This window comes from Mus musculus, chromosome 19 (genome assembly GCF_000001635.26).
Source record: "Mus musculus strain C57BL/6J chromosome 19, GRCm38.p6 C57BL/6J".
Classification (NCBI taxonomy): Eukaryota; Metazoa; Chordata; class Mammalia; order Rodentia; family Muridae; genus Mus; species Mus musculus.
Window position 1 is genome coordinate 37227729 of NC_000085.6, and position 22410 is coordinate 37250138.

The window sequence follows — 22410 nt, forward strand, 5'->3', positions numbered from 1 at the left end:
TTAAACTACTTTACATCCATGGCAGGACTGATAGAATGGTAGCAGCCAGGGTCTGTTTCAGCCTCTGAAAACCATCTCAAAACCTCTAGACTAATATCTACTCCTTTACAGTGTCCTATGTCTGTTGTAAAAACAACAAAACAAAAGTTCTACCCAGTTCAAAAGTACTGTTACCATCAACGGGAAAAAAAAAAACCCTAATCTGTATGGGTATTTCATTTGTCTCTGTTACTGGCAAAATGCTGGCCACTTTACACCCAGTTTGTATACGTCCGTATTTCCAGAAGCCCAAACTTATCATCCTCAATGTGGTCTTTCCAAATGGCACAAGAAAAGCACTTCAAAAATATTACATTTTCAGCTATACTCTTACAATTATTATCTTTATGGGTATGTGCCTGCTGTATGTGTGTTCACTGTGTTTCTGCAGATGTCTGTGACTGTGTCCATGGAAACCAGGAAAGTTCATTGGGGCCTCAATCTATGCAAACAAAACAAAGCAAAAAATCATGGTACTGAAACACACACACACACACACACACACACACTGCTCAGTTTGCCCATAATAAGAATAAACAGGGCTGGAGAGGTGGCTCAGCAGTTCAGAGTACTAACTTGGCTGGTCTTCTGGAAATCCAGGTTTACTTTCCAGTGTCCGTATGTGGTTCACATCTCCATTCTAAAGTACTTGACACCTTCTAACCTCCATGGACACCTGGGACCAAATGTGCAAGACAAACATACATGCAAAACAACCATACACATAAAGTATCTTTAAGAGCCAAATTAAAGCTACGGTGATGTACACTTTATAGCCTCTCAGGACACCAGATACAAGTCTTGATGGAGCTGGGTGTGGTGGCGCACACCTTTAATCCCAGCACTTGGGAGGCAGAGGTAGGCGGATTGCTGAGTTCGAGGCCAGCCTGGTCTACAAAGTGAGTTCCGGGACAGCCAGGGCTACAGAGAAACCCTGTCTCGAAAAACAACAAAACAAAACAAAACAAAACAAAACAAAACAAAACAAAACAAAACAAAACAAAACAAGTCTTGATGGAAAAGCACCTCTATGTGCCCAGGGATATTCAGGATTCTTCTCCCACCCGCAGAAACCCAGCCTGAGTTTATGTTTCCTTTTTTTTTTTTTTTAATTTTATGTGTATCAGTGTTTCATGTGCCTGTATGAATGTATGAGTGTGTCACATCCCCTGTAACTGGAGTTGCAGTTATAAGCTGTACCATGTGGGCGCTGGGAATTGAACCCAAGTCCTCTGAAAGAGCAATGTTAAGGTGCTCTGTGGTTAACCACAGAGCCATCCATCTCTCCAGCCCCACTTTATTTTTCTTTAGGGATTTCACAATGTAGCTCTGGCTGGTGTAGACGCAGTCCTCACAGAGACCAAATGGTCTCAGTGTCCTGAGTGCTGAGATTAAAGTGCTGGGATTTGCCAGGTGTGGTGGTGCACGCCTTTATCCCAGCTCTCGGGAGGCAGAGGCAGGAGGATTTCTGAGTTCAAGGCCAGCCTGGTCTACAAAGTGAGTTCCAGGACAGCCAGGGCTATACAGAGAAACCCTGTCTCAAAAAAACTAACTAAATAAATAAATAAATGGTCTACAAAGTGAGTTCCAGGACAGCCAGGGCTATACAGAGAAACCCTGTCTCGAAAAACATAAATAAATAAATAAATAAATAAATAAATAAATAAATAGGTGCTGGGATTTAAACCCCATGCAAAACCATGGGGGGGGGGCTTCAATTTTATGGGGTTTATATTTATTTTGGTTTTGTTATTTTGAGACAAGAGCTTTTCTTAAAAGTACCTCACCAAACCAATTCAATAGGGAAGACTTGTTTTGGTCCACTGTTTGAGGGTATCCAGTCCTTCATGGTCTAGAACACATGATGTCTATGGCAGCTAAGGAACTGGAGAAGTGGGAGACAGGGGCTGGCAGTGACAGTGGCCCAGCTCTTCACAACTTTGAACTGGGAAGCAGAAATAAGATGGGAAGAGGGCCCACGAAGCAGAGAGTGGACAAGAGGAAAGGACCTGCCCTAGCCCTCAAAGGCTGGCCCCCAGTGGCCTACATCTACCAGCTAGGCTACCTGTCTCAAAGGCTCCAAAGCCTCCAAAAATAGTGCCACCAGCTGGGAATCAAACATGTGAACCTGTGGGAGGTTCAGATTCAAGCCCTAACAGGAGAGTGCTCATTATGAGATTTGCAGCATCCTGTCCTGCCCTGATGAAAGCTATAGATATCACTGCAGCCTAAATGGATATTCTGAAGCCTGCATTCATCTTTGTCAAAACTCTACCATTATAAGCTCCTTTAAGAACAAAGAGTACACGAGTCTCCAGGACAGAAGAGGGACAGTTTCAACTGTTTTTCACCGAGAGGACTCATCTACAGCCCAACGCATGGAGTGTGTGTCTTCAGCTGACTTCCAAACGCTTCATTATTTTCAACGTTTAGCACACGTGGTTTGAAAACAATTTTAAGGTTTGTTTCCATTTTACTTTTAGATGTCAGTGTGTAGGGTATGCACAAGTGAATGTGGGTGGCTGCAGAGGCCAGAGGTATCGGATCCCCTGGAGATAAAGCTACAGGCGGTTGTGATGCTGAGAACCGAACTTAGGTTTGGTTCTGTAAGAGCAATAGATGCTCTTAACCACTGAGCCATCTCTCCAGCTCCTAGAAGATGATTTAAGACATGAAGAATAGTGCTTTGAGTGCCTTACATTTCTCTTTGTGTGCTTTATTCAGTTCTCAAGGCTTTAGCATCTACACATACCTCTGATTCTATTGTTTTTTAAGTCATGTTTTGGTGGTGGTGGTGGTGGTGGTGGGTGGTGTGGTGTGATCATGCCATATCACACTCTATGTATCAGAGATCTGGGAAGTCTGTCCTCTCCTCCCATTTTGAGGTCCGAGGATTGAAACTGTCTCTTGTGCAGAAAAGCTTTTAGCCACTGAGTTATCCCACCAGGACATACCCCTGATTTAAAACTGATGTGGGTGTTTTCGTATTGTTTTTGGTTTGGTTTGGTTTGGTTTTTTGAGACAGAGCCCCCAGATCTAGCTGGCCTTGAGCTAACTCAATGTTACCTAAAACTACCCTTGAACTCCTGGTCCTCCTGCTTCTACCTCCCAGAGTGCAGATTACAAGTATGACCACACTCAATTTTAAGTTTGATGTCATTCTTTCTTTATTGCATTGCATTGATTGGCAAGGGTATGTGAGGATGTCTGTATAAGAGAAAGAGAGCAAGAATGTGAAGATAAGAGGACAATCTACAGAAACCCATTCTCTACCTCTACCATGTGCGTCCCTGGGGTTGAAAGAAGGTCATTAGACTTAGCAGTAAGGTCCCTTTATCTGCTGAGCCATCTCAGTGGAACGGATGTCATTCCCTTTCGAGTGATACACAGTAAATACAAATCTTTAGAGGTAAAATAACTCAGTGGATTTTTAAATACATGTACATTCCATATATAACTGCAACCTCCTCCACACTGAGCAACTCCCTAGAAGATGTTCAATTAAGCAAGATGACATCAGACTAATCCCACCCCTTGGGAAGTTGAGGCAGGATGATTTTTGTGCATTCAAGGCCAGCCTGGGATACATAGCAAGTTCAAGAACTATGTAGCAAGTTGAAGGCCAACTAAGGGCTAGGAGCGTAGCTTGTAGTAGAGTGCTTGCTTGTCTAGCATTTGTAAAGCGGCCCCGCCCCCATTACAACCCTGAGCATCATAAAAAGTGCCCCTCCACACCTCCTCTGCTCTCCCCAGCTACATCTGTCTACAGTCTTACAAACTTTAGCCACTCCAGTGATAGAGTGAGCCTTCCATTATGGCAATGTAATTCTTTTTAGTTTTTAAAATCATGTGTATATATGGATGTGGAGAGGGTATGTGAGTGCAGATGCCTGCAGAGTCCAGAAGACAGAATCGAAGCACCTGAAAGCTGGAGTTACCGGCAGTTCAGAACTGTTCACTGTGAGTGTTGGGGACTGAACTTGGATCCTCTATAAGAGCAGCACAAACTCTTAACCACTGAGCCATCACTTGGCCCCTTCTGGGGTTTTTTTGTTTTGTTTTTGTTTTTTAGCTTTTTAAAAAGATTTATTTATCCTATGTATGTGATTATACTATAGCTGTCTTCAGACACACCAGAGGAGAACATCCTGTCCCATTAGAGATGGTTATAAACCACCATGTGGTTGCTGGGAATTGAACTCAGCACCTATGGAAGAGCACTGTGCTCTTAACCACTGAGCCATCTCTCCAGCCTGCTCCTTCTGTTTTTTAAGGATGGCCAAATATAGTGTATTGAAAAATATAGTAAAAGCTACTGCCATGTATAAGCAAACAATTTAGTCTCCTTGTTTCTAACACATAGGTACATGCATATGTAAAAGTATCTTTTATTTGCCCGATGTAATTGTTGACTTAAGACAGCAGGTTAAAGCATTTAAGAATCCTTATTAAAGTAGGTTTTTGAAAAATCAAAGCCTACAAAGAAAAGATAAAAACTTTCCATTATAAAAATTGATTCTTTAATCTTGATCACCAACTAAGTAGATCCTTGAAGGAATTCTTCAGACTGAAGAGAAAAATAAATCCATCCATAAGGCCACAGGAAAAACAAACCATACTAGGATAATAGCTAAGCAAGAGAGAAAGAGGGGGGAAAACAAACAATGCAAACTAAAATAGTTTTTAAAAACTGACAGGAATGAATACACACCTTTCAATAATAACTGTGAATATTAATGATATCAATTCCCTTAGTGAAAAGACACAGAGGGATAGATTAGATCAAAAACAAAAACAAAGGCCGGGCGTGGTGGTGCACGCCTTTAATCCCAGCACTCTGGAGGCAGAGGCAGGCGGATTTCTGAGTTCGAGGCCAGCCTGGTCTATAAAGTGAGTTCCAGGACAGCCAGGGCTACACAGAGAAACCCTGTCTCAAAAACCAAAAAAAAAAAAAAAACAGGCACCATCTGTTTGCTGCCTCTAAGAAAGTGCACCTTATCACAAAAGACAGACATTACTGTAGGGTAAACGACAAGGAAAATGTACTCTAAGCAAATGGACCTAGGAAGCAAGCAGATGTTGCTGTCAAAATAGGCTTCAATCCAGAACCATTGAGAAGAGATAAAAGCTACTTTATACAGATGACGTGAACCGTCCATCAAGAGGACGTTACAATTCTAAACAGGTTGCTCCAAACACCGGGGCACTCAGTTTCACGAGACAAGTACGACTAGTTGTAAATCACCTATTAACACCAGCCCCGTATAGCCAAACCTATTACTTAGATGGTTAATTTAAAAATACATTTTTCCCTATACTGATTGGAGCATGGTCAAATTCCCAGTGACCAGCCCTTTATATATATATGTGTGTGTGTGTGTGTGTGTGTGTGTGTGTGTGTGTGTGTGTGTATAATATGGAGTCCCCCCCACCGTCCGCCCCGTCAAGTGAAGTGTAAGGAGCTACACTTCAGCATCTTTATCACAACTTTTAAGAACTCTCTTCTATAGCTTCCTGTTCTGGACTGTTTCTTTTGGCGGGGTAGAAAGAGATTGTCACAGAAGCCTTCTATGTTTCTCATTCTCAGTTATGAGTCTGCAGTCATTGATACCAAAAACAAATACAGAGCATTCCATAAATTTCGTGACATCCTTGTGTAGGGGTCATGCTAATCTTTGTATCATTCCAATTTTAGCATGTGTTCTGCCTAAGCAAATATATATATAAATATATAAAACAAAAATAATAAATTTATTTTATATCTAAGAAATTTTATTATATTTAATATTATATTTAAAATATTAAGAACAGTAATTTGAATGAAAACTAATGGACAATGCCGTTCTCTGAAGACATGGGTTATACAATGAAATTCAACGACTTCCACTACCCGTGGTACTTTGCACGAAGCCTGGTGCAGGACTACCGGCCTTGGGCGTGCTTCAGCATCATCTGCAACCACATGCGCTTCCACTGTAAGGAAGTGCACGGGCTGGTGCGGGCTGGTGCGGCCGAGTGCCTTCATCACCGTCATCCGTGACCCTGCTCGTCTCTAAGAGTCTTCCTTCCACTATTTTGGATCCGTGGTGCCGCTCACCTGGAAGCTGTCGAGCCGCGACATGCTGGCCGAGTTCCTGCAGGACCCCGATCGCTACTACGATCCGAGCAGCTACAACGCTCACTACCTCCGCAACCTGCTCTTCTTCGGCCTGGGCTACGATAGTAGCCTGGACCCGGGCAGCCCGCGAGTGCAGGAGATCCTGGGGGTGGAGCGCCGCTTCCACCTGGTGCTGCTGCAGGAGTACTTGACGAATCCCTGGTGCTGCTCCGGAGATGTTGTGTTGGGACCTGGAGGATGTGCTGTACTTCAAGCTCAATGCACTGCGCCACTCGCCGGTGCCGCGACTCTCGGGAGGGCTGTACCGCCGAGCCACCGCTTGGAACCTGGCTGGACGTGCGCCTCTACCGTCACTTCAACGCCAGCTTCTGGCAAAAGGTGGAGGCCTTTGGATGTGAGCGCATGGCCGGCGAGGTAGCCGAGCTGCGCCAAGCGAAGGAGCACATGCACCGCATCTGCATAGATGGCGGTCAAGCGGTTGGTGCAGAGGCCATCCAAGACTCGGCCATTCAGCCCTGGCAGCCCCTGGGTGTCAAGTCCACCCTGGGTTACAACCTCAAGAAGAGCACTCTGCCGGCGCATGCTCACGCCCGAAATCCAGTACCTGTCTGACTTCGGTGCCAATCTCTGGGTCACCAAGCTCTGGAAGTTCCTTAGGGACTTTCTAAGGTGGTGACATACCCTGCCCACCTCCTATTTGGCTTCCTTATGCAGAAAGGCTAGGCAGGGAGCCTCTGGCACCTGGCCTTCCTCAGCCATGTTTAGTGCCACCCTGGGGTTCCTAGGGTCATAGCTGTCTGGGACTGGTCTCTCTGCATGAGAGGGCCTAATCGAGAGGTATTTAACAAGTTGTGCCATTTTTTATTAAATTCCCCTTTATTTCCAGCTTCCTCTTACAAGATAGACCCAGAAGTAAATTTGGGAAGGAAGGAAGGAAAGAAGGAAGGAAGGAAGGAAGGAAGGAGGGAGGGAGGGAGGGAGGGAGGGAGGGAGGGAAGGGAGGGAGGGAGGAAGGAGGGAGGGAGGGAGGGAAGGAAGGAAGGAAGGAAGGAGAAGGAAATTAATTCTCATAGAATACCTCCCTAGGAGTTACCCCAAAGGTCTCCAAAACAACACAGGCTACTGCCATTTCTCTTGGTTGTTCACTATAACTATATGTTAAGAGCCTATTGCTGAATACACTACATACTTTCTCTATGAGACATGGAGAAATCAGTATGGAACTGACTGAGAAACGTCTTCCCTCCTGGATAGCTTTCATAGTGCTGGAGCGTACCATGCAAACCTCTGGGGAGACATGACAATAAAGGTCTTACTGTATGCAGGACCCTGCACGCTGCAATGCTGACTTAGCAGGCAAAATGGGGTCTGTTGCCTCAGAAGGGGCACAATTTAAGTCACCAACCACCTTCTGACCAGCTTTGAAGCCTGTTCCACCAGAGAGAATTCATGCCCTGTACTGTAAACACAGCCAAAATCTAGTCTAGGAAGGTCATAGACCCTATGGGATAAACCTACTACTGTTGTTTTGCTAAGTGTATCCACATGTGTAGGGCATGTGGGACTGTGCAACCAGACAGACATAAGAACTGGCAAGGCTGAGTGAGCTCAGACCCCAGCAGTCTCTGAGATCTGAGATTGGCGGGAGTGGAGCTACCTGTCTGTGTAACTGCTCTGGGACATGTAACCATGACACCCCACTGAGAGGACCACTGGCAGTCAGTCACATAAAGTAACAGCTGGAGTTCTCCACGCTAACGAGGTACCCTCAGCAATGAATTTCCTTTCCTGGGTATTCCTTCCCCACAAAAGATATGTAATCCCTGGTTCACCCCGAATATAAAGTGTATGTATTTATATTCACCATCAAATAAACCAGTATAAAAAAGCAAGGACCATCTCAGAGAGCTGGTCCTCTTTAAGGATCACTGTGGGGAAGGCCTTCAACTAAAGAGCCGTGCCTATGACTCCCGAGAAGTCTTTCTTCCCTCCAGCCCCGCTGGTACACTCAACCCTAGCTCCTAATGGAACCACATTCTGCTCGGCCCTGTCCTGGGTTCTACCTCCCTTCTCTGCCTAACGGGCAGATGCCCCAAGGGGAGAAAGATAGACTGCAGACCCCGGATTCCTGCCTCCCTCTCCTTGCTGTAATGCTGATGGTGGAAACCACTGTGGACTCCCTGTTTAGGACTTTGCCCTGCCCCCTTCCTGGCATCTTGCCAGCGGTGCCAACGCACCCACAATGGAGAAGCAGGATGTAGTACAGCAGTCATGTTGTGAGATTGCTTCTAAATATTTACATCTGTATCCACAGATTAGTGCTACTCTCAATCTTTAGCCAGAAAAGTTTGATTTTACCATGAGTAGCCGTTAATACAGACTCATAAGTGGTCTACGTGGTGATAAAGTGATTGTGCGTGCTTAGTCCTAAATAGTATATCCATATACAACCTCACTATAGGGTTCAGAGAACGTTCTGGAAGAGGAGAGAAAAAGAATGAGAGAGCGAGAGGATCGGTAAGAGTGCTGCGAGTTACTGTCTTTTAGATATAATATGGCTATCACACTCACGAACTCAAAGCACCTATAGTTATCTGCACAGCATCAAGAGTTCCTCATGAGGCCATACCCCTAGCTGAAGAAATATTAGCAGTTGACAGCTTTTGGGAAACAGAGTTTTTTCTGTGAGGATGTGTGTTGCAGGATATTTGATCACACCGTGAGCCCCGAGATTGTGTTATTTACTGGAAAAAAAAAAAACTTTTTTCAGTTATGGTGTGGCTCAGCCTTAGCACACACCTTTAATCCAAAAACTTCCTGCTTGAATATTTATTGTAAACATAAAGTCAACCATAGGTCAAGAGATGGAGCAAGCCACAAATTGAAGGGAAGTGAACATAAGATTACTAAGAAAAAAAACACAGAGAGTAAGAGAGAGTGAGGAGGATGGACGGAGAGACGCATGGGAAGTAGAAGAGAGGGACCTTCAGTTTGAAGGAGGTTGTTTGAGAGAGGGGGTGTTCCTGGGGGGGACATCAGCTGAGGAAGAAGGTCAGCTGGGTGCTTTCTCTGCCTCTCTGAGCTAGCAGGCTTTCACCCCAGCATCTGGCTCTCGAGTCTTCATTGGAAAAAAAATCAAACAATTGAGATTTTGTTAAAATCAACAGATGTGACCTAGGTTGCCTCTGCTCATGTGGATGGCTCCACATGTGCATTCTGCCAGCACTAATTGGACTCACTGAATTATAAAAGACAAAGATAAAAAATAGGAGTGAGGAGAGGAGGAGGAGAAGGAAAAGGAGAAGTAAGGAAGAAGATGTGTTGGTTTGTCTAGGATATGTTAGGGGAAGTGGGGTGGATATGATAAAAATACATTGTATATGAAATTATCAAAGAATAAATAAAAAGGTTTTAAAATCAATCTCTTAGCTGAAAGGTTTTCCCCTCTCTGAGGTCCTGGGGATTGAATCTAGAGATAGCTTTCATGGTCTGGTATGCTGACTAGTTTTTATGACAACAGCAGTTAGAGCTATTTGGGAAGGGAGAGCCTCAGTTAACATAACGTTCCCACCAGGTTGGGCTGTAGGTAAGTGTATGGGGTATTTTCCTAATTGATAACTGATGCGGGAGGGTGGTGCCACTCCTGGGTTGGTGGATCCGGCTGCTTTTGAGAAAGCTGGTTGAACAAGCCATTTGAAACAAACCTGTAAGTAAGCACTCCTGCATCAGGCGCAGGCGCTGACTCCAGGGTCCTGCCCTGCTGAAGTTCCTCTTTCAACCTTCCTGAATGATACATAATACAAAATAAACCTTGCTGCCACAACTTTGTTTTTTGTTTGTTTGGTTGGTTTTTGGTTTCTTTGTTTTGTTTTGTTTTGTCACGTTTTATCACACTAGTAGCAACCTAAAGACATTTGGGAAACTGAGGCAAGGAGACCATGTCATTTAGACTTTCTGCCTTACATCATCAGAAACCAAGACAGGCTGATTTAGGTGATGTCTAAGGCAGGGAGGGATGCTGAGAGCTGGCGTGGCTCCTCCTCCTGTGTTGGCTGGAGAGTTTTGGACCAGAGCTAGCGGGATCAGGAGGTGGAGACAAGAAACCAGTCTAAGAGCAGGCACATCTAGCCAGCGTCTGCCTTGTCAGAGTTTTCAATATGCTGTACAAATTCCAGTTCGAGGAGGAACAAAGTAATTGCCAAGTGCCTGAGGAAGAAAACAGCCCGGCAGCCCTGGACATGTAAGAGTTGCCGAACCTTGAGCGCCACCCTGGGCTTACCGAGTTGAGAACTGTGCACGTTATCAGTTCAAAACACACGAGCACCGCCCCCCCCCCAGCCCCCGCCATTTTCCCCATGGGGAGGAGCTGATAATCCCAAAACAGCAGCCCTGAGTACTGGTGTGTTTATAAAAAGATAAAGAGAAGAGGGGATATGTTTGGTGGGGGTGTAGTCAGGTGTGGGGGAAGGGAGTGTCTCCACGGGCCCATGCTGAGGCATCCCTTCCCCCTAAGGGACCAGTCACAGAACGATGTAGTATAGAATAGTTTATTCAGGGCATGGGGAGGGGAGTTAAGAGGGTAGTATGGGTGGAGAAAGGGAGAGAGAGAGAGAGAGAGAGAGAGAGAGAGAGAGAGAGAGAGAGAGAGAGAGGAGAGAGAGAGAGAGAGGAGGAGAGTAGAGGTCAGCCATGAGCACATGGAAAGAGAGGGGGGAAGGGAATGGAGAGAGAGAGGGAGCAGAAAGGCAAGAGCAATTGGGGGGGGGACGACAAGCAGCCCCTTTTATAGTGAGTCAAGCACATCTGGCTGTTGCCAGGTAACTATGGGGCGGAGCAGACCTGGCTATTGCCAGGTAACTGTGGGGGTGGCGCTTAGACAAAATGCTAACAAGTGCTGCCGGGCACAGGCCAGTCTTTGTTGGTCTTCCTCTTTTATTCACCCTTACACTGTGGAACAGCCAATTCTTGTAGGCACTAGGAAGGCCCCACCCCCAGTCAGCTGGAATTTTTTCAGGGTTTGACGACATCTGGAAGCCCTGAGAGAAGCTTTGCTGTAAAAACCCTTGATTCTTTTTAACTGCTGAAGGTTAAAAACCCCTTTTTTCTTTCGCTCTTATGTAACGTTTTGGACAATGGTGGTATGTTAAGCCAGCAGCTGCTTTTTGTCTTTTTTCTCAGTGTGCCTCTCTCGCAGGGACAAGCTAAATAGATTTCTTGCTATATTGAGGGGATGATGAACATGAAAGTTGTGTCTGGAGTCCAGGTGCCAGGAACGAAGAACCTGGCTTTGACAGTGTAATGGCTCTGAAATGGAAAAGGGGACACAAACTCAGGAGTGGCCAAGAATGGAACTCTTAAGGCCTTCTGTGGAAATTCCCTGCTCCTCCTAGAAGTCCCCTACCTCTACCCAGCCCTGTTGAGTGCTGAGGCTGGTGGGTTGCTATCCTTGGTCCTGAACCATCGTTGTTAGTTGGGGCAACAGTTCACTTTCCTACTGAAAAACATAAGCAACAGAGAGGCGTGACAAAAGAACTCATTGCAATGTCTGTCCCCGGGACAGTCTGCCTCAGTGGGTCACTGAATTTCTTAACATTCAAGAGCCCAGCTCAGCTGAGTTGATAAAGTGCTTCCTGGGCAAGCTCAAGGACCTGAGTTTGAATCCCAGAACCCATGTGAACATCAAGGTGTGGTGTATACCTTTGTAATTCCTGTGCTGCAGAGGTGGAGGCAGAGAATCCCTAGAAATCACGGGCCAGACAATCTAACCAAATCTGTGAGCTTCTGTTTCACTGAGAGATGCCATCTCAGAAAAGAAAGTGGAGAGCAATGGAAAGCACAAGACATCAATCTCTGGCCTCCCGGTACATGGTACACACACCTGTATACATGTGCACATAGACAAACACACATGCAGGCATACATACCACACACACACATACACACCACCATGCACACAATATTTCATTAATTATATACAAAACAAAACAAAGGCTGGGTAGTGGTGACACATGCCTTTAATCCCAGCACTTGGGAGGCCAAGGCAGGAAGATCTCTGAGTTGGAAGCTAGTCTGGTCTACAGAATGAGTCCAGGACAGCCAGGCTTACACAGAGAAACCCTGTTTCAAAAAAAAATAATGGTTATAATAATAATAATGGAATTCATTAATTACCTTGAAAACCAAAAAGTTCAGAGGGTAGCTCACCACCGGCCCATGGCTCACAGCAGCCACTCTGTGGTGGCAGGTTTCTGTTTGTAGCTCCAAGCAATGGTCATCTGCTGATCTTCTGTCATTGATTTTGCATTTGGCCCTGTTAGAATTCATTCCATGACCTTCTAAAATGCCCCCTGGTTCTTAGGAAAGTCACCCCTTACCACCCTCAGATTCAGGCAAGAGGTCACACTGGGGAGAAGAAAAAAAATTATCCTAGGTGAGTGGGAGGTATACACCCATAATCCAAGCACTAGGTCAGCAGAGGCAAGAGGATGTCAAGTTCAAGGCCAGCATGGGCTATATATATACATAGTGAAATTTATCTCAAAGCAATAACAATATAACGTAATTCTGGGGCTGGAGAGATGGCTCAGAGGTTAAGAGCACCGACTGCTCTTCCAGAGGTCCTGAGAGTTCAATTCCCAGCAACCACATGGTGGCTCACAATGTGAGCCGGCCAGAGAGTGAGAGTACAAGAGAGCTGGCCCCACCTCTCATCGCCATGGAGTGGTGTAGGGGCAGGGGTGATGCCCTCCCTGCCCACCCCCCTCCACCTGCAGCAGTTGGGAGAGCTGACCCTGGGTCATGAGAGCTGGGGAGCTGGCCCTGCCCCTCACCAGCTGCAGCACACAGGAGAGTGGTCCCTGCACTTTGTCTGGACAGCAGAGTACAGCTGGCCCTGGTTGAGGCGACACAGGTGAGCCATCCGTGGGAGCAAGAGTGAGGGAGAGCTGGCCCAGTCACTCAACAGTCTGCAGTGCTTGAGAGAGTGGACCCTATCCCCCACCTTAACTGGGCAGCACAACGGAGCTGGCTCTGGAGGCTTGGGTATGGGTGAGCCAGCTGAGGGCAACATTGAGTGGCCTTGCCTGAGCAGTGCTGGAGAACTTCCCCTGGTGATGTGTGTGGGTGCGCGCGTACCCTGGCAAGGCGGGCAAACATAGGAAGGACATATCCATCTAGGAATCCACGTGGCTTGCTCATGGGCACACCCCTCTCCCAATAGTGCACTTGAGATTCTCACCCCATGAACCTGGCACACATGCCCCTCTTAGAACGACTTATTTAGCAACCTGCTGGTAAGCCGAGACGCAGCTTTCATCAGGCTCCACGTGAGTCTGCTTTAAACAATGGAAATGGGTTACTTCCCCTAGCAATCTCTCAATGATGGCTTGCTTCTTTCTTTCTTTCTTTCTTTCTTTCTTTCTTTCTTTCTTTCTTTTTTTAGATTTATTTGTCTATTTAATGTAAGTACACTTAATGCCTTCAGACACTCCAGAAGAGGGCGCCAGATATCCTTACGGATGGTTGTGAGCATCAGGCCTCATTATGGGTGGTTGTAAGTCACCATGTGGTTGCTGGGAATTGAACTCAGGACCTTCAGAAGAGCAGTGCTCTTAACCGCTGAGCCATCTCTCCAGACCGATGGCTTGTTTCTACTCAAACACATCCTGGAACACAATGGGGAACTGTGGGACTAATCCAGACTGGACTAGATTTAGGCACATGTTCAATGAGGGGAAGTGACCACCTGAACTATGACCCTTACAAACAAGAACCATGGGAAAAGAAGCCCTGAACCGTGATGTGGCAGTTGAACACTGTCTCTCCAGGGGTTTCTATCAATTGGGCATTGCTCATCTGTAGCATAGTTTCATTTGTGAACAAAGTTTCCTCAATACTTTTTCAAATCAATGAAGGCCTTTGTTCCAATTCCTTGGTTAAGAAGCCAAGAATCTAGAAAGACCTGTCCTGGGCCTAACCACCAGTAACACTGGGTCAAAACGAGGTGCCTAGCTAGCTACAGTTCACTCTACCTGCAGTGGCTCAGCTCCCCGTCACACCAGCACCAAGTCCCATTGGCTCATTCCTGATACTCCGTAGGCAAAAAGCTTTGGTGATTCTAGCCAATGGGCTATTTACATGGACTTAAAGTACCTTTCTCAAGATACTAACAAGTTGCCAAAGGAGCTGGGTATAGAGGGCCTCATGCCTGTAATCTCACAGTTGAAAGCCCGAGGCAGGGGAATCACAAGTTATAAGCCAGCCTGAAGAAAGTTGCAACGTAGCCTGAGATATAGTGAAACCCCATTTCAAAAGCAAAACAAAAACTGCAAAGAGGAAAATAGTGTTATTACCGTCGAAAATCTGCCAGATGCCACTTAACTAACTAACAACATGAGTCCTGTGGTACCAGTGTCACACACCTGAGATGACAGGGAAGTAGGCACAGCATCTAGTCTGTGGCATTTTGAAAAATATTTATCTATGTGTATATGTACATCTGTGTGTGTGTGTGTAGTGTGGGGGGGGGAGGGTGGGTATTTGTGTGTCCAAGGGGGCCAGAAGAGGGAGTGGGATCCATGGAGCTGGAGTAATGGCAGTTTTGAGCTGTGAGGAATGGTTGCTGGGAATCTTTCAGATTCCCTGAAAGAGCAGCTGGCACTTTTAATCACTGAGCAGTCTCTTCAGCCCCCTGTGGTTTTGTTTTTTTTTTTTCTGTAAATGTACAACCTGAATTTAATCACGAGGAAACATCATACAAATGCAAACTGAGAGACACTCTGCAAATTACAGGATGGCGCTCATTAGAAGTGTCAAGGTCATAAAGACCAAAGAGGGAAAAAATAAAAAATAAAAAGGAACTCTTCTAGACCAGAGAACATGAAGGGAACATAAAAACTAAATTCAGTGTATGATGTTGGGTTTGATCCCGAGCCAAAAAAAAAAAAACCAAACCCAGCATTAGTGAGATAATTGGAGGCATGTGAACAAGATCAATAAATTACTTAATAGCATTGTGTCAACACTGACTTCCTGTTTGGAGTGTTCTATGGCTCTGTCATGTTAACGTGGAGAAGCTGTAGAAAGGTCACACAGGACTCACCTTTACTGTTTGTGCAGGGTAATCTTTAAGCCTGATATTTTTTCAAAATTTAAACCCAACAAGCTAAAAGGAAAAGAAAAGAAAGTAATTTGTTGCTACTAAAATGATATCATGCCAGGCAGTGGTGGCGCACACCTTTAATCCCTGCACTTGGGAAGCAGAGGCAGGCGGATTTCTGCTCTAAGCCAGCCTGACCTACAGAGTGAATTCTAGGCCAGCCTGGCTTACACAGAGAAAGCCTATCTTGAAAAACTAACCAACCAACTAACCAAACAAAAACACAAAAGCCACCGCTGCTGCCACCACCACCACCACCAAATTTCTAAAATTATGTAAATATTTAGATAAGACAATGAAAAAGTTACGTGGAGTCTTGTGTTGCCTTCTGTGTAAGGTGACACGCACTGCACGGGCTTGGAGTCACATAGGGCTTGGAGTCACATAGGAAACAAAGACACGCAGGGAACTGAACTGACTGTACTCAGATAAGGTGCCAACCACCTAACACGTGGGATATTTATACCTTTCCAATTTCTTTGTGATATTTGATATGTTTAAGAGTTTTGTTTGTTTGTTTGTTTGTTTGTTTGATCGAGACAGGGCCTTCCAAGGCTGGACTGGGTGGCGCATAGAGATCTGCTTGCCTCTGCCTCCTGGGTGCTGGAATTACAGGGATAAGCTACTTACCACGCCAGGCTTGGGATGTGTGTGTGTCTGTCTGTGTATATATATTACATATATGGATATGGAGATATATATGGATAGATATAGATAAGCATGCATGTATCTCTAAAACACTACCTAACAACTATGAATCCTAGTACATGTCAAGAGGCCGAGATGGGAAGGGATGGAGCTGGCGGTCTGCCTGGGCCACATAGGTCCTCCTGGGCCACATAGTGAGACCTTGTTTCAAAAACAAAAACAAAACAAAAACAAGAAACCAAATAGTTGAGACAGCACATGCCTGAAGTCCCAGGTCCTCGAGGCAGAGGCAGAAGAATATATGCAGTTGGAGGTCAGTCCAGTCTACATAGCAAATTCCAGGCCTGGCAGAGGACTACATAGCAAGAAAAAAACAACCCCAAACCCCATATAAACAAACGAACCAACTTCACCCAATCAATGAGCTACCCAAATCCATCAGTCAATAAGCTACCCTAACTTGTCTTTTAACATTCCGATCAATCCTCATCATCAATACTCCCCAGAAACAGAGGTGTCCTTTCCGAGCCGTCCTCTCCTCAACCGCAGAAGACACGCCACTGTGGTTAGAAGTGACTTATTTTCATGGAAAACGAAAAGCCAGAGATAAAGAAAGAGGGTGGATAGCGTGACGATCTGAATTCAAACCCTACAACCTGCGGTGGGAGGAGGGACTCTGATCTTGAGAGTACCCTCTGACCTTCACTGCCGCACCTGAATTCATATACAAGTACACACTAATAAGGACAATAATAAACACATTCGAACATTTTTCTTAAAAAGAGACTAAGAAAGAGAAGTACAAAGGCCAAAAATATTGACTGATAATTAACTCAATTAATGAATTTTTTTAAAAAGATTTTAAGTGTATGGGTATTTTTTGACTGCAGCCATGTCTGTGCACCATGTGTGCAGTGCCCATGGTAGCCAGAAGGGGCAGTCAGATCCCCTGGAATTGGAGTTACAGATGGTTGTGAGCCTCTATGTGGGTGCTGGGAACCAAACCTGGGTCCTGTGGAAGAGCAGCCTGTGCCTTCAACTGCTGGACCATCTCTCTAGTCCCTAATTCAATTCTTTAAATCATTGATTTCTACACAAGATTCACAGATGCTTTAAAAACCATAACTGGGAAAAGTACCTGTTTACGGAGACAGTGTCCCTGGCTGGCCTGGAGCTCAATATGCCATATAGACCAGGGTGGCTCAGAAGCTCAGCCATCTTCTTTCCTTTGTCTTCCAAGTGCTGGGATCAAAGACATGCACCCCTATATCTGGTGAGGTTTTATTTTAAAGTAAGACCTCTCTGGCCCTAGACAATGTTCTGGGTGGGTCATGCTTTCGATTTTCATCTTGGCTCCTACATCTACTCTGCTAATTCTTAGCCTACCACACTCCCCTCTCTGCATAGGATCTTACACTGTAGCACAGGATGGCCTGGAACTTACTACGTGTCCCAGGCTGGCCTGAAATTCACAGCACCTTGTTTCAGACCATGAGTGCTTGATTATATGACCCCCCTACTCTGACCTAAGTTTGTTCTCTTGATAATCCCAGAGTTCTTAGAAGTGATGATGCTGTTTTTAATTAATATTGTATATTGCATTTCCTCAACTTTGTGCTCTATCCCTGATGCTCTGACTTCTGCTCAGTCGAGTCCACCTATGGCGTTCTCCATGGTTTGTTTGTTTTCTGAGTTTTTATTTTCCTCTTCTCTTTTTCCAAGTATCACTTTCTTGCTGAGTTTCACTTCCACGTTGTGAATAAAAAAATACAACAGAGCCGGGCGTGGTGGCGCACGCCTTTAATCCCAGCACTTGGGAGGCAGAGGCAGGCGGATTTCTGAGTTCGAGGCCAGCCTGGTCTACAAAGTGAGTTCCAGGACAGCCAGGGCTACACAGAGAAACCCTGTCTCGAAAAACAAAAAACAAAAACAAAAACAAAAACAAAAACAAAAAAAAGACCTGTAGCCAGCATTATACCAATGGGGGAAACAGAAAGAATTTTATTTAAAATCAGAGCAAAGCAAAGGTACCTATTCTCTACCACGTATATGTATGTATGTATATATGTGTGTATATATATATATATATATGTATATACATATATACATATATATATGCATGTGATATGTGTGTATATGTGGATATGTTATGTGGATATGTGTTGTATGTTTTGTTTGTTTTGTTTTTTGAGACAGCGTTTCTTTGTGTAGCATGGCTGTCCTGGAGCTTACTCTGAGGAGCAGGCTGGCCTCGAACTCACAGAGATATGATTTCCTCTGCCTTCAGAGTGCTGGGATCAAAGGTATGCACCACCACCACCTGGCTGTGTGTGAGCATGATATGGTGCATGTGGTGTGGTGTGGAGGTCAGAGGTCAACAGGGGCAGGGTTTGTATGTGTGTGTGTGTGTGTCTGTGTGTGTGTCTATGAGTGTGTATGTCTGTATGTGTGTATGTGTGTCTGTGCCTGTGTGTGCATGTCTGTGTGTGTGTGTCTGTGTGTATATCTGTCTGTGTGTATTTGTCTGTGTGTCTGTGTGTTTGTGTGTATCTCTGTGTATGTTTGTGTGTATGTCTGTGTGTGTTGTGTGTATGTCTGTATCTGTGTGTCTGTGTGTGTATGTGTCTTTACCTTCCACCTTGTTTGAGGCAGAGTCTCTTTTTGTTGTTATTGTTGTTGTTGCTGCTGCTGCTGCTGCTGCATATACCATGCTAATTAGCCCGGAAGCTTCTTTCTTTACTTGCCATCTCCCAGTAAGAGTACTGGGGCTACTGATAGAACATGGAGTAACTCAAAAACAGCTGAATTGCCAAAAAGTCCCACTCCATCCTTGGTGATAGCCTATACAGCTTCTGTACCAGGATCTCACCTTCAATAGCCTTGTACCTTCCAGATAGCCTAGAACTTCCCAAGTCCAGGACATCTGGGAGACAGATATTTTGAGAGAGTCTTGTTATGTAGCCTAGTCTGGCCTGGAACTGGCAACAATCCTCCTGTCTTGATCTCTCGAGTGCTTGGATTACAAATGTGCAGTACCACACTTGGGTTATTTTATGTTTAGCCTGCCTTCCTAAGGAGCACTGTGGTCAGCCACTGATTTGGGCAGGGCTTATGTTCAAACATAACTTGCACTCACTGCTGGCTGGCTGGGTGGACACAGTCCTCACTCAAAGTTCAGGCAGCTGTCAGGTTAGCCTTGGCCTTCCCGAGTTCTTCTGAGCCAGCCCCAGGCCTCCTGCATAAGCACTTCATTTCCTTTTCAGGCAGAAACACGTGCAGAGAGTATCTAGACTTCTTATTCAAGCACCATCATTATCTTTCTAGTTAGTTTCTAGCTGAGTAAGTCCCCTTCCTGGCTGGAGCTACAGCCTGGGGCCAGCACAGCTGTGGGTTTCCATCTTCATTTTCTACTTAGTCTGCTGCTTTCTCAGTCTGTGCTAGCAAGCCCAGACTCCCCACTCTCTGTTCCAAATCACCTGCTCCCTCTTGCTGCCAAGCTGGCTTTCTCCTCTTGCCCCAGTAGAAGGATGAACACTGTCACACGGAGTCAAGAGGAAGGAAGGATGCTCAGAGGAAGACTGCAGATGCATGCTGGTCTCACCCAAACCAGCAGACTTCTCCTTGAGTAAACTCTATTTATTTTGTGATTTACAAGGTCGGAGCCCTGAAGTGGCTGGTTTTTCTCTTCTAAATAGATCAGAGCTTAAAAACCGGGTGGGAGAGGCTCAGTGAGGGCCTGTGCTGCTTTACTCAAGAGGACCAGAGTTAGAATCCAAGCCCCCATGGGAGATAGCTCACAAATGCCTGTGACTTCAGCACTCCGGAAGCCATTTCCTCCTTCTGACCTACAAGAACACCTGTGCAGGCTTGTGTGCATACACTCACGTGTATGGACCTGCAAACACACATACGCTCAAAAATAAAATTAGTTAAAAACCTAAGTGAAGAATTCTGGTTTCATGTAGAATACGTTTTGAAAAATCAGCGATCCATCGTAACCACACGGAAAGAGCTGAGCAAAGGAGAATATCCAGGGTCAGAGTGATGAACTCAGTTAATCCCAGCACTTGGGAGGCGGTGGCTGAAGGACGGGGGAGTTCAAGGTAATCCTTGGCTACACAGCAAATGTGAGACCCTTCCGAAAGAAAGAAAGAAAGAAAGAAAGAAAGAAAGAAAGAAAGAAAGAAAGGAAGGAAGGAAGAAAGATCAGTGACTCTTCACACATCTGTGCAGAGAAATGAGGCCCTAGTGTAAGCCACTATGCCCAGAATTAGAGAGACTGGCAGGTTCAGAAGTACAATCTAAGGAAGCTCCATTAGGAACATCAGGAACAACTTCTTCTTTTCTTCTTCTTTCTTCTCCTTCTTCTCCTCCTCCTCCTTCTCCTCCTCCTCCTCCTTCTCTCCTCCTCTCCCTCCTCCTTCTTCCTCTTCCTCCTCCTCCTCCTTCTTCTTGTTTTTGAGATGAGGTCTTTCTACATAGCCCTGGCTGTACTGGAACTCACTATGGAGACTAGGCTGGCCAAGAACTCACAGATATCCGCCTGCCTTTGTGTCTCAAGTGCTGGGATTAAAGGTGTGTGCCACCACACCTGTCCTCCCCAAATTCTTAAGTCGAAACCCTAACTCTCACTGTGATGGGCATTTGGCTTTGTGGCTTTGTAGCTTTGTGGCTCTGCTCTCTGACAAGGACATAAGAGGACAGAAGCCAGCTGCAAAGAGGAAGTGAGTCCTCATCAAATACTGAACCCTGACCTTGAACTGCCTCTCTCTCTCTCTCTGAGTCCACAAAGTCTGTGATATTTTTTGTTGCCACAATTTCAATTGGCTAAAATATCTACAGAGGATCAGGTCTGGGTATATGAGAAAAATCCCACAACACAGTTGTTTCCCCTTCGACTGTCTAAAAAGATTGATTTATGGATCACACAACACACACACACACACACACACACACACACACACACACAAACACGCACAGAGAGCAATGAGGGGTTCAGGAGCTTTGCTTTAAAAAAAAAAGCTAAAGATGACAGAAAAGAATGAAATCTCATATTTAATTTCATGTTCCAATTTGCAATTCATAATATTATTCCATTAGGGGCCATCATTCAAAATGTCTTAAGTCTAAGGATGAATTATTATTTAACGACATGCTCACACTGTACTTCAGAAGGACTCATTTATAATGTATCATAATATTCGCTGGATGAGAATGTGGGTCACCGTGGTGTTCCTTGGGCCTGCTTTTTGTGGTAGCTCTCATAGCCAGTGTGCCAAGAGTTGGTGCTAAATGTTCCCAGTGAGAGGATCATAGGCACCTCAAGCACATTTATAGCTTTGGGACACAGAGAACTTCTCCTCCAACCCCTTGATTTCCAGGTGAGGAGGTGGAAGGCAGGAAGATGTAAGGACGAAGCTACAGCATACAGCACACAGTGGCATATAGCTTTAATCACCTTTAATCCCAGCATCTGGAAGGCAGAGGCAGGTTGGTCTCTGTGAGTTTGAAGCCAACCTGGTCAACAGCATGAGACAAAATGCTCAAATGAAACAAAACAAAGCTACAGAGTTAATTTTGTGCTTAGAAGTCATCTCTCCTGCCACCCTCATCTTGAAGTCCTGATCCTGGGAGTGGGGGAAAAGCAAGCTAAGGTGACATATGGTCTCTCTATCATCACTCTGCCACAGGAATCATGCAGTCATATAAGCATCCTCCCAATGAGACTGGAAATGTGTGTCATCTCTCCACCAAACTACTAGAAAAGCAAAGGAAAAGATCTGTCAAAGGCCTCTCTTCCTCTCAGGTTGAGTGTGGGCACACTCGTGAAGACATGGAAGTCAGCCCCTTTTTCTCTCTTCCCAACTCTCTGTAAATAGGTACCCGATGTCTCTTGTCTGTTGCTGGATATTAGGTACTACAAAAATCTGCTCCTTGTGTGGATTCTAGGTTCACTTGTGTGGCTGTGCCTGCCCAGTCATTTCTAACTTAGGGAGTGGCCATCTTTGTCTCACAACAACCATGTTGTAGTTAACAATAAGCCCCAAGGGCATGTATTCCTGGGCACCATGACATTGAAACTCTTCCCAGTGACCCACATAGAAAATCCACTGTGTAACAGCAGTCCCGTCTAATGGTGGACAGTTTTGCAACATCATCCTGCCCACAGCAGCTAAAATGCAACACTGCAATAAATAGATCCAATAAATCCCACTTCTGCTGTTTTCTGTCTAGGTAGACTCTATCATTGTTTGCATTAATAGCCTGTCACCATAACCTGATAACTCCTTGGTCTAAAATGACTCAGCCATTGTATGATCCCCTATTTTCTATTCTGATCACTTTATAATATTGGGAGGGGTGGCATTTGCAGCTACAACATAGCATGCAAAACATTGATTCAGGGTGTCCATTCATGGAAGAAGCCATCTGTAGCATCCAGGGCCTG

The 22410-nt window shown here is 45.3% G+C and overlaps 1 non-coding gene and 1 pseudogene across 1 annotated transcript; one reads left to right on the forward strand and one right to left on the reverse strand.

The window, feature by feature from the left end:
- Positions 1–5653: 5653 nt before the first annotated feature.
- Positions 5654–5756, reverse strand: Gm25268. Its single transcript, XR_003952968.1, has one exon. It is a non-coding gene; the product is annotated as a U6 spliceosomal RNA (small nuclear RNA).
- Positions 5875–6832, forward strand: Gm9056 (predicted gene 9056; annotated as a pseudogene).